Genomic DNA, 12612 nt, shown 5'->3' on the forward strand with positions numbered 1-12612 from the left:
ACTGGCAGCCAAAAGTATGCAACAGAAATGTCACGCTCATTGAATTGCGCATACGCCCTGTTGTCTCTATTAACTAACTGCTATTGCTATTGCTATTGAATAATAATCAAATTGGAATCGACAAGCTAACTGAACTTTCACCCAGTCGAATCGATGACAGAGCAGTCAGGCTTTTATTCGTGGCTGAGCAATTCAATTGAATAAATTATAGAGATCAACAAGCTGTGCGGGCTGAGGTGTCACTCGTCTCGTCTACTCAACAACTGTCCAACTGGCGAAGGAAATGTGAACTTTTCAGTTTTCATCTGACGACATCTCGATTTCACAATTTCCCACAGAGCAGCTGTGCGCACCAGCCGACGACAGAAGACAAGAGACAAGAGACAGGAGACAGGAGACAACAGCCAAGACCTCACAATGTTGATTTGATTTTATGCTAATTTCTTTTTGCTATGCTAATTCCGAGGAGTAAACAACAAACTGCAAAGCCAACAACAACAGCAGCGGCAAATAGCAGCTTAATATATTTACTGATGATTGACTTGGCAATATCCTAGAATGACTTGCATTATTGGAAATTTAAATACAGCTTAGAGCCTTCAACTCTTGTACTAGAACCTTAGCTAGTTTTTTCGCACCACACTCGACTTGAATGATAGCCAAACTATGAATTATATAGATCTGCAAAATCTCTAATATCGATATTTAACACACAATATGAGAAAAACAATTACAAATTGAGGAAGACTTAGTTTGGTATTATGTTGTATGGTTAGTGAATGAATGAGTTACTAAATGCGAACAGCTTTCTATGCTGCACTCAGCTGATCCACCTTAGCCGTGAGAGCAAAAGCGAGGAGCAGAGACGGAGTAAGAACTGTTGATGCGCTTCATTTCACATATTAATAAGAAATGTCGCTTACAAATGCTTTATGCTAATCTGTGCTCTTTTACACTTTTTAAGTAAATATTCATAACTATTATTTTTTTCCATTTCGATTGTTTTACTGACCATATGCGTCTGTAAGTTGGGACATATCTGACGAGTCTAGCAAATAAAGTACATCCATCGATTTGACGATGGGATTGAAATATAATTATGTCCTTATTTAGCCTCCACATTATGTTTAATTACTTTATCTTTAATTTGGAAAATAAAAATAAAGAAAAATATATATAACTACTTTTTTTTTTGCATTTCGATCGTTTTACTAACCATATATGTCTGCAAGTTGGAGCGTATCTGAGGAATCTAGCAAATCCATCGATTTGATGATGTGATTGAAATATAATTATGTCCTTATTTAGCCTCCACATTATGTTTAATTACTTTATCTTTAATTTCAAATAATAAAAATATTTATAAATATTATTTTGTTTTTTATTTTAAAGCTTAAAGGCAAACTAATCAAACATAATGTGGTACTATATACTTATATATATGCATATATAAAATGAACAAGAATGAGAAAGTTAACTAAAATAAAGAGCCAGGGTATATGGCCGTCGCAACTTGAACTGCTTAGCTCAGCTGTCCGCTGTCTGCTGTCTGCTGAATAGCTCTGCTGGCAGCGCCCGCAACACGCTTGGCTTTACGAGACTGAATTTTGACTTAAGAAAACTTTGCACTGGGTCTAGCGGCTCAGCGGCTAGGCCGATTAATGTCAGTTTGCATTAACGTGAGCTAAATAATATCGCTTATGGCACAGAAGTTTGCATAAAGTTCTTATCAAAAAGTACAAACAAGTTGCATTCCGACTGCGTGGGTCAAGCAGTTGCTGAAATCTACAGTCAGAGAAAGAGAGAGAGAGAAAGAGAGAGAGAGTGAGAGAGTGAGAGAGTGAGAGAGAGGAAGAGAGCTGACCTCTCTTATGGCAAATGTCAAAAATAAATTGAGGTTTTCCAGTTTTATTGCTCGAATGTTATATCAAGATTTAAGAGACTTGAGTGCAATGGCAATTTATCAATTTTAATGCCTTTTGAATGGCTGACCAAATGCCTATTGCAAAAGGCTGTTTTCTATTCCCATTGTTGTTGCACGGGCGGTGGTTGGTGGTGCGCCTTATAAAGTGTCCACTTATACGGCTTATTGCCTTTTTCTTTGCGGCTTTCGGCTTTCAAGAATTTGCGACCCGACTGACTGCTCAGCACTTCAGCATTCAGTCAAATCAACAGACGACGGCCAATGTAAATGCTTTGATTTAAGCGAATAGTCCTTGGCAAAGGACATCAAAGCGCTTGCTGACTTGGCTTGTGGGGGCAACTTAGGCACATTTTATGCATAATAATGCGTAACACAAACAAAAAGGTCCAAACATGCGTTTCTTACCCAAGTCGTACTAGCTCCTGGCCCAAACATCGAGTGTTCCCGAAAACACAAACAACTAATTCTAGACCAAGTCTAAAATTTAATTACAGCTAGCTTAAAATTACCCGTTACCGTGACCAATTTGAGCTCAACAGCGGGGCAATTATCTATTGCGAGAATTGCGAGCGAAAGGGTAAGCCGGAACGTCTCTGGTCGTCCCTTTTTTCTGTGTGTGCCGCTGAGTAATTTTTCTATTTTCTGCTTTATTGCGCCCTTTCACCCATGTTGACCAACGTTACAACATTAACCCAAATCCGCAAGATATACACACACTCCACTCACACACACACACGCATAACTACAATGAGCTTGGCCACTTTAACAGGTACTTCCCGTACGTTCTATGTCTCTCTCTCTCTCTCTCTCTCTCTCTGTTTCTCGGCGCGTGGGTCAATGGCACTGCGTAAGACGCCGGTTCGCCCGCTTGTCTCTTTCAGCATTTTATTGTTTCGTCCTCAGACTTTTAGCTAAATGAATCGGCCGCACAGCCAGCACAGAAGCCTAGCAAATATAAAAAAATTTGTTAATTTTTTTTTGGCGAATTTCCCACCTGCTGCGTTTCCTGCGGCCATCATTTGGCAACCATTCAAGGTTCTGCCGGAAATTAATTATGCCGACTCATCAACAATATTTACATAAAATACATTAATTGATTATATACACAGGTATGCTCGAGGAATGAACTCAGGCAACAACTTCTTATAATGATAATGCGAGTTTCCTTTTTGATAGAAATATATGTAACTTGAAATATACCTAAAATAGGTTTACGTAATACTTATATTTAATACATTAAATATTGCACTAAAATCAAGTTGAAGCTCTACGGTTGGGGGCAAGCGACTGCGCCGTCCTCTGGATTCATGTAGGCATATAAAGTCTGTTGAATATGCTCTAAAATTAATATGGTTGGTAATGGATCGAACTTAGATAATATTCCAGTATATTGAAAAAATTTTTTTTTTTTTTTTAAATACTCAAAGGGAATATGTAGATTTTTCGATTTACCAACTAACCTCAGCTGACATGGATAATTCTCAATTAATCTCGGGCATCTGTAGTGACATAAATATAGAATGTTACGCCTCTACCTCCAACACATTGGAAGATATGGTTTTTCCGTTTTCTCTACAGCAGCATATTTTCTGTAGTCAGGATATACATCTGATTAGAGAACTCTGGCTCAAATCAGAGTATCTACTTATCGAATTCCTCTGACTAGAGTTTATGTTGTTTTATTTCAAAATTAATTAATTAAAACGGAGGCTTTTAATTTAAATTAATTAAAATTGGGACTTCAGAATGTTGCTCAGTTCGTCCTTTGGCCTTTTCATTCTATGGTCAAATGTTTTGAGTCCACTTAAGCGGTCAAATATGTAGTTGCCCGCGTGAGAGAAAATTCCTTGTTGGGATGTTCAAAAAAATACTTTGCAAAGTATTTTCGTAAGCTCCATGGCTGGGGTGCTCGAATCCTTGTCTCCATAACTATGTTATGGAAACTGGGGGACAATTAAGGAAATAGGCAAATCAATCTTTATTATGCCACAGTAGCACTTTATTATTGGCCAATATAACATGTTCAGCGCTTGGCATTGCTCCCAGTCTAGACTAGTTATCTAATGGCCTCTGCTTCCTCTTCATCCCGGCCAGTTGCTTCCTCTTGAGTCTTGGCATCCGCAGTTAATTATCTTTAAATATTTGTTTGGCACGTTTATCCCGACCTCCCCCTTTGCCGTTCCCCTGCTTGTGGTCGACACATGACTCAAAGTGTTGCCACGCCCACCGCAAGGCTAAAGCGCTTAATAAATAAAATAAGCAGCTTGCGGAACATTGTTGTCATATCGATTGGGGCTGGCCTTGCCTTAATTGTTGCTGTTGCTGTTGCTGTTGCTATTGTTGTCGTTGTTGTAATTGTGGTTGTTTTTATTGCTGCTCCTCCCGTTAGCTGATGCTGTTGTTGTTGTTGTTGCCTAGCAGGGCATAATGCACAATTGAGAAGACAACGTTTCGCCTCGGGACCAAACATAAATATGTCAAGTGTTAATTGCTGCCACTTAACGCAGAGCACAAACTTAAACACACGCAGACAGACAGACACCCATACATACACACACATATATATATAGGTATGTACGGCATATAAATTTGACTTTAATCTACTTATGAGTAGCCAAGGCAGCCTGCCTCTGTCTCCGCCTCTTCCTAAAGAGTTTACACGCCGCAGCACAAAATATGAAAAGAAAAACAAACACAACTCATAGAAGTTACACACACACACACAGACACACACCCACACCCACACTTGTTACACACCCAATAATATGCTTTAACAAGTTCCTTATGGCCATAAATTCAACAAGCCAACAGAAGCTCATAAAAAGTGCCAATACCCTTCCGGCCCATAAGCTGACTGCCTGAATGGCTGCCTGGCTGGCTGTCTGGCTGGCTGGCTGGCTGTCTGGCTGGCTGGCTGGTTGTCTTTGCTGGATGAATTGCTGGCTGGCTGCTTGGCGACTTTGCAACTAACCCCGACAGCAGCAGCTGCCTACATACTTATATAAAAGCGAACGTTGCAGACATGCCTTGACATTTCATATCATATCAAACACACACACACGCACACACACAGGTACGCTCAATGCAGAGAAAGAAGAATATCCTGCACATAAAAAAAACACTAAACTGCACCCAGGGCACAGGAGGCGCCTCAACTAATAACGTAACTAACACGCATTACAAGCGGACTCCGATGTGGACACAACAATGAGCTCTGAATAATGAGCTTATCAAACATATTTATCGACCAAGTCAGGCAGCCCATTTCCTATTTTAAATGTCTTACTCCCTACATATCTATTGGCTCGTGGCTGATTGTTCTCAGTTCACTTCCTTTGGCTTCCTTCTGGCTTCTGCCTTCTGACAGGTGAATTGTCGCAGATGACGTTGGCACTGATATGAGCAAATTGGAAACTTAAAGCGTGTATATTTTAAAGGGTATTACAAATGTAGAGAAGAGCTTTAGTAAAATGAATTTTAGCATAGGCGTGATAATTAATTAAATTAATTTTTTATTTCTAAACACATAAATCTTTAGAGGTATAAATATCTATAAACAATTTATCCTCTGCTACGTCAGAAAGGTTTACAGTTAGTAAATACTAAGTGAGAATCTCAAGTATTTTGGCCTGCTCACCAATTCATATTGTTATTAACACACAAATTAAAAATTTTTTATTATAAATTCGTTACATATTATTCAATTCTGTTTGTTGTTTTTTTTTTTTTTTTTTTTTTTTTTAACTCAAATGATACTAAAATATGAATGTATTTACTTGTTTATTATTGGAAAATTTAAGAAAAAAAAAGTAATACAAAAAATCAAAGAAAAGAAATTGAATTATTGCCAAAATTTTGTGCATTTTTCCGAAAACGCATTATCGAAAAATGTCGTTAATCATTTATTAAATTTAGAAAAATAAAGACTTGATATGTAATATATATTATTATTTATAATACATAATATATACATTATAAAATACATAAAAAGAAATAATAAACATAATATATAATATAATATATAAATACAAATAATAATATTGATTAAAAATAAATAAAAATACAATTATATAATATTGTATGCCATAAGAAAGATATACAAATTAATGAAATATATATTTGTTTATACTCATTACCTTAAATAGAAAATACCTGTTTTAAATAACAAAAATATTATGTCGTCAACGTATTAATCAATCAAATTTTTCGCACCTCATTAATTGAGTGCAGGTAACTTTTATAAAAATTAACCCTCGTCATCGCAAACTATTGGGATTATTATAATTCTCTCTCTAATCCGTAACTAACAAGTCAAGAAGTATAATGAAAATATAAAATGTATTTAAAAATATAAACAAATTCAAAGATTCACTTACTATAAACGAAGTTTATGTATTTTCATATCATACATTCATCTGCTTCATCTCTTCACTCAGCCCAGTTACTTCAGGTTGATGAAAGCCGTTAACAGATAACTGTTTATGTAATTAGAGAGAACGCGAAAAGCTACTAAAAAAAAATGCAAAATTGAGCAAAGTATTGGCTTAGCAAGCGGCCAACAGATTTCTCGCTCTCTATGAGAACTGTAACTGCTGTTTCATATGCGAGTGTCATATTTCATATTTGACACTATATATATATATTCTTTTTTATATATTTATATTATGTGTATTTGATGCTCAGTTTTATAGGCGGTTGAATGGCGCTCTTAGCGCTCAGTTGCCCAACGCCAGTTCGATGTGAAAGACGCGAAACAAGTGGAGAGCAGCGCGTTCCCCTAACTGTATACAGAAATAAATAAATATGTAAATATTCAAATTGTGATAATAACACATATTTGCTGGTCAAATAAAGTGGTGCAAGTCCAAGATTCGTCTGAGTCACAGCTCCATAAGGAAAACTAGATTCGGTCAGCGAACAGCTGCTCGGGGCTAACTCTGTCCGCAGCGTTAAATCATGGCCAATGCCAGGGCAGCGAATCGATTTTGTGTTTTGAATAGTGTTGCGCCATTATCAACGCATTTATATAAGTGATAATTATATTAGACGTTTATCTCGCCCGCGCGCTGCCTGCCTGCAGTGTCAGCCGAACGCGGCTCGCTTGATAAACAGCGCGTTTCTGCTCTGTTCTGTTCGGTGCTCGGTGCTCGGTGTGTTTATCATTCGGATTACTCATCCGAAATCAGCAATAAAAAGAAACAAGTAAGAACGTTGCAGTCGGGCGATACCGATTGCAGAAGACTCATTCACAGCCCAAACGCTGTCAACCAGAGTATATAGTGCAATTTTCGAGTCTAGTGCGCAGCAAAAAACACGGCATTTTGCCATTAAAATTGGAAAATCATCGATAGCTATTGCATTCAAATTACATACATATATAATTTATACAATTTTGATTTTTATTATATATGTATTTATATCCATACATTGGATACCGGCTTCAAGCTAACAGCAGATCAGCGCGATTTTCCTATGCTTGTGCACACACTCATCGTCTATTCTATGCGTACAGACAGAAGCGCGCCTTTTCTCACATTCTTAGAATTTCGATTGATTTCTGGACTTTCTAGCCGTTACTGTAGTTTTGTCTGATGACGCTCTCTTATTAAGCTATTCTATTTTAGCAACTGATTCCCCGATCAAAGCAGTGGCGCGGGTGCTAAGGGCGACACAAGTAATGTTAGAGTAGGGGAGGTTCGAACCTCTACTATGTTATTATTATTTTTTTTTTTTTTCATACATATTTCGTTTTTTATAAAATAGATATTTTATTGGGAAGGTGCGAGCTTGACTGAATGGCACTTAATACTTTTCATTTTCTTAGTCGAATAATTTTATAAGTTTAAATTTGTTCTTCTTAAATAGCCCTCAAATACATATACGCAAATACATACATATGTATATATAATTATATATGTTTGCCTGCGCGCATAGCATCAAGCATTCCAGCCTTATACACGCGCTCATTTGTATGTGTGTATGTATGTACACATAAATGCGTGCTCTAGCAAATTCTAAGAATCCCGTTGCGATTGATTTGTCTTTGCATTGTTTTTGAATTTCCAGCCGCTACACTGGCTTTTCTTTGCTATGTGGCGTCATAACAATAATGTGATTTCATTTTAACTACTATTGATCGAAACAACGCGGTGGTGCTGTAGGCTGAAGCGCCGGCGATCTTTATTTTAGCTATTTTGACAAACATGCTGTTTGGGTTGGGTGCGAGTTCAAATCCCGCTGAAAACATTTTTTTGTAAATTGCAAATTTTTGTTATTTTAGCTTTTTTATATTTTATTAATTTTATAAAAATGTTTCCTTCCGTGCTATCAATGCCTATAAGCCTACTTATGTGTACATATACATAAATAGATGACTGACGCATATAAATGTCGCAGTTCGGGCACTGTAAATACCGATTGCCACGCCCCTAGTGGCCGTAGACTCCTCAATTTTAGCCAGTTCTTAGAACGAGCAAGCGGTTACATAAATGCAAAATTTGAATTCTTACGCTCAAAAAATGTGAAAATTACAGGGTATTTTTCGATATGCCACGCTCCTAAAGAGGCTTAATAATTATTTTTGGGGCATCGATAGAGGAGGCCACCAGTAACTTAACTATCCAACTTTGAAGCTTCTAGCTCTTAAACTGTAGGAGATATAAACTTTTGCGGTTTGCCACGCCCCCTATAGGCGGACATATATCTACCATAGCTCGTTGGACTTGGGTGATCAACCCGCGTATATATACCAAATTTCAGATCTCTAGCATCAATAGTGCCTAAAATATAGCAGAATTCGAAAAATCACTATATCTTCAGGTCCGATTTGCCACGCCCCTAGTGGGCGTAGATATATAATTTTTTCACCCATCTTCATAGAATTAAAACATTAGCCTACGTGCAAAATTTCAGCATTCTAAGTTTATAACTTTAGGAGATACAGTTTTGTCCGATTTGCCACGCCCCTAATGGGCGGAGATATATCCGCCATAGCTTGTGATCTTGGGTGGTCGGCGCGGACCTACATACCAAATTTCAGCTTTCTAGCTCTTCAACAAACATGATTTCGGGTATATCGGAAAATGCATTTTCCGATTTGCCACGCCCCTAGTAGGCGGATCGGGAAAATTTTAACACTTTATAAATCGGAGATATACACGAGTATGTGTTCCAAATTTCAAGTCTCTAGCTTCAATAGCGCCGAAATAGATTGCGTTCATACGGACAGACGGACAGACGGACAGACGGACGGACAGCAAGACGGACATTGCACAAAACCAATATACTCATTTCACTTTCGTGAATGAGTCTAAAAAAAAACCAACAAAATAGAGGTAACCAACTGGTTTAGTCCGCAAGTACAATGCAGCTTTCAAGCTCTGTCGTGGTTCGTACGCATGAAAATCAACTTAGAAAATGTGCTAATCGCATATGAAAAGAAAAACAAAAGCGAGTTAGCAGCTACGGCTGTGTGCCATGTGATGTGAGATCGCGTCTCTCGAGTCGAGCCAACAGGTATGTAGAGTGCGGATTATGCATTTGCAGCAACAATGCCAAGTACTCGCCAAAAGCCAATATGCCCCACAAAGGCCAATTGTACTCATTATGGAAGTGTTAAAACGCTCAAATTATAAACTAGAAATTTACACGTTGCCACGTTCACACATTTAAATGTGGCTAAGATACTTGGAGTCCATTTGACACAAATTGTGAATTTTGAGATAAGTGTGTATATTATTATAGCATATTATTTATCTGATGCAATCAACTCACTCGCTTGTTATCTATACATTAATCGAACCTCGATTGCGAGTCGTTTGCCTTATCCGGCATTTGTTTGCCCCATTTGCCAAATGGCAACTGATAACGGTGCCAGACACCAATACAAGCACGAAAATCGAGCTGGAGCATAGATAACAAGGCGACTTTCGTAGCGCCTAGAAAAGTGCTATATGATAGCCAACAGCACAAGGGAGACGGGAATAAATCGCGTTTCGTTCCGAAATAATTATTTTTATATTTTTACAAAGTTTCTATAAACTTCTTAGCAACTTTTTCAACTTGTTTTTTCCAGTTGCGGCTTAAAGAACTCAAACGAAAACACACACACACACACACATACAGCAAGCATACAAGCCAAATTGTATTTAAAAGTGCGAAAAGTAAATATGATTATATTTATTTTGTACATGCAGCAGCTGCCTTATGTCAGCACTTGCCAAATTTAATTTCGTGGCTCACATAGAGAGTATTTACATACACACACACACACACACACACACACATACATACACATTGTCCTGGCTGCTGCGATTTATTGGAAATTTTTCTGTTGCGTCTACAATATTCGAGGCAGTGTTTGCTATGCCCAAAAGTATGCTACGATTTCTATACATGTCGCATAAGAATGAGCCTGTGTGTGTGCGCCTGTGTTAATGTGTGTGCTAGTGTGCGTGAGCGAGTGTAAGTGTGGGTGCAACCGTGTGTGTCTAAATGCTAATTTGAATAATGACAACGACATCAACGCGGCATTTTCTAGTTGTTGACTGTCAACTCTGCCCCTGCCTGACCCTAGCGCTGCCACTGCGCCATTGTGGATTCAACTTGAATATATCGCATAGAATATTAGAGCGAGTAATAGACAAATCAGTAAACGATGCAGGTGTACTGCTATACCAAAGACAACGAATCTTCAACGTTGAGCACATTATCCCTAAACATTATTTAAAGATTCGGCTTTAACTCTAGAGAGCTGCGGCGGCGGAAAAACCTCAATTGCTTTATATGCTTGCTTTTCCTATTTTCTCATACCTTAATCAATATTTGCCCTAGTGTAGGGTAAATATTGATTAATATATGATTTACATTCACAAAGTGTATATAGGCTAATAGCCCAAAACGATTTGTATCCTTACACCTATTACAGGCCTTTGTAAACTATGTCATGATAAAACGCACATGATACAATCATCGCCACGAAAAGCAGCGTAACATTTAATCAGGTGGCATAAAAGAATATTTAATATATAAATATACACATATCATATATAAATAGTTATTCGTTTAGATAATAAATCCCGTTATAACGACGAACATTCTGGTCCCCTGTCAAGAGAAAACTTATACGGTTAAGCCGTCTTCCGGTTATAACGATGGTCCCTTGAGTATCGTTATAAACGGATTCTACCGTATATACATACATAAATATGAATATACTCATATATGTGTATATACATACATTCTAAACACTTACTTTAATCCTTTCTACACCGGTTTTTTCCTGGAAATATTAAGGCAAGTGGTGTGAATTAAATGTATTTCTGACTGAGGATTGCCTCCCTGTCCCCCCTATTCCTGTCAATGGGTTTTATATTTTTTTAACGCAATTTATAATTTCCAAGAAGCTAAAAAATTGGTTTTAAGATGTCGGTAAGCGTTTACAGCGATTATTGGCCTCAAAGTACCCTAAAATCTTTATTAATATCAATTTTGTGGCCTACGCAAATTTGGTAACTGTGCCTGTCCCATTGAGAGAGAATTTAAATTTGGGTGAGCTAATTGAGATGAAACCTTTCTCTGCGAAAATTGGCTTAAACAATTTGCTGAAATGATATCGATGAGATCGTTTTATTTCAATTCAAACGGGAACTTGTTTATGAGCTATACTTTCACTTGCTTCGGTAGTTCATTAATTCAGAAAACAGAAATTCAATAGAAACAGTAGTCTATAAAAGTAAAATAACTAAATAAATGAAATATTAAATGGTTCATGTTATGCTGAATAAGTTCATAACTATTTAATTTAGCTGGCACGCTCAATTGAACTACTTCTCTTATGCAGATTCTCATAATGCAGCTAGAGGGAGTATTACAAAGTCGACTACCGCCAGGCAGATTTCAGGTGTTCTTTAATTTATATTTCATTGAGCTGCAGCTAGAGCTGGAGCTGGTAGCTATTAGAAACGTTTGCTTAGTGAACGAATACACTTTACTTTGATGGTGTTTAGTTTTGTATTGATCTTTATTCTTCTGAGCCTGGGTTTATATACCCAGACTCATGCATAATTTCAACCCTTAAATCTAGTGCGTATATTGCTGAGTGTGTAAGGCTCAACATTGGTCTATTAGCTATTCTTATCCTATCGCTGAGGTTGTAAGGCTCAGCGCTCGTCTCTTACATATTCTTATCGCTAAGGGTCAGGGTCATATTTTATGGACAGTTTGACAGCTCACACTTGAAACATATGTTATCTATTTTATGCCAGTCGTCGAGTGCATAGCGCGTATGTTCCCATACTTATCATATTTCTATGCATGTTCCTGAACACTTAGCTTGAAATAAATTTCTGGCATTTTGCAATTAAATTTTCCCTGTAAGTTTATTGTTGACATGATATGCTCAAGACCTCGGTATTTCAATGCAAAACTAACAGATGCTAATTTCGGGTAAACTTTATGCTTGTATTAGTCATTTTGCATGGAGAGTCTATTCAGTCAATCTATGACGTCCGCTCCCCTCTGAAGGCCCAAGAGCTGACAGACATGGCAAATGACTTCACGCCTCGTTGAAAATGTTGGCGCTTGGAGACCATTTGCATTTTGTGCCTGGCCTGGTCTGCCACGAGTCTGACTGCGGGCTGTGGAGGGGAAATGTTTGTATTCATTAGATGTGGCGCCGTCTTGAAAGG

At 37.7% G+C, this 12612-nt stretch overlaps 1 protein-coding gene across 1 annotated transcript in view; it reads left to right on the forward strand.

The window, feature by feature from the left end:
• Positions 1-12612, forward strand: part of LOC6583358 (adenylyl cyclase 78C) — a 49462-nt gene that overhangs the window by 20495 nt on the left and 16355 nt on the right. The window lies entirely within an intron of this gene.

The sequence above is a fragment of the Drosophila mojavensis genome, unplaced genomic scaffold (genome assembly GCF_018153725.1).
Source record: "Drosophila mojavensis isolate 15081-1352.22 unplaced genomic scaffold, ASM1815372v1 contig_74, whole genome shotgun sequence".
Classification (NCBI taxonomy): Eukaryota; Metazoa; Arthropoda; class Insecta; order Diptera; family Drosophilidae; genus Drosophila; species Drosophila mojavensis.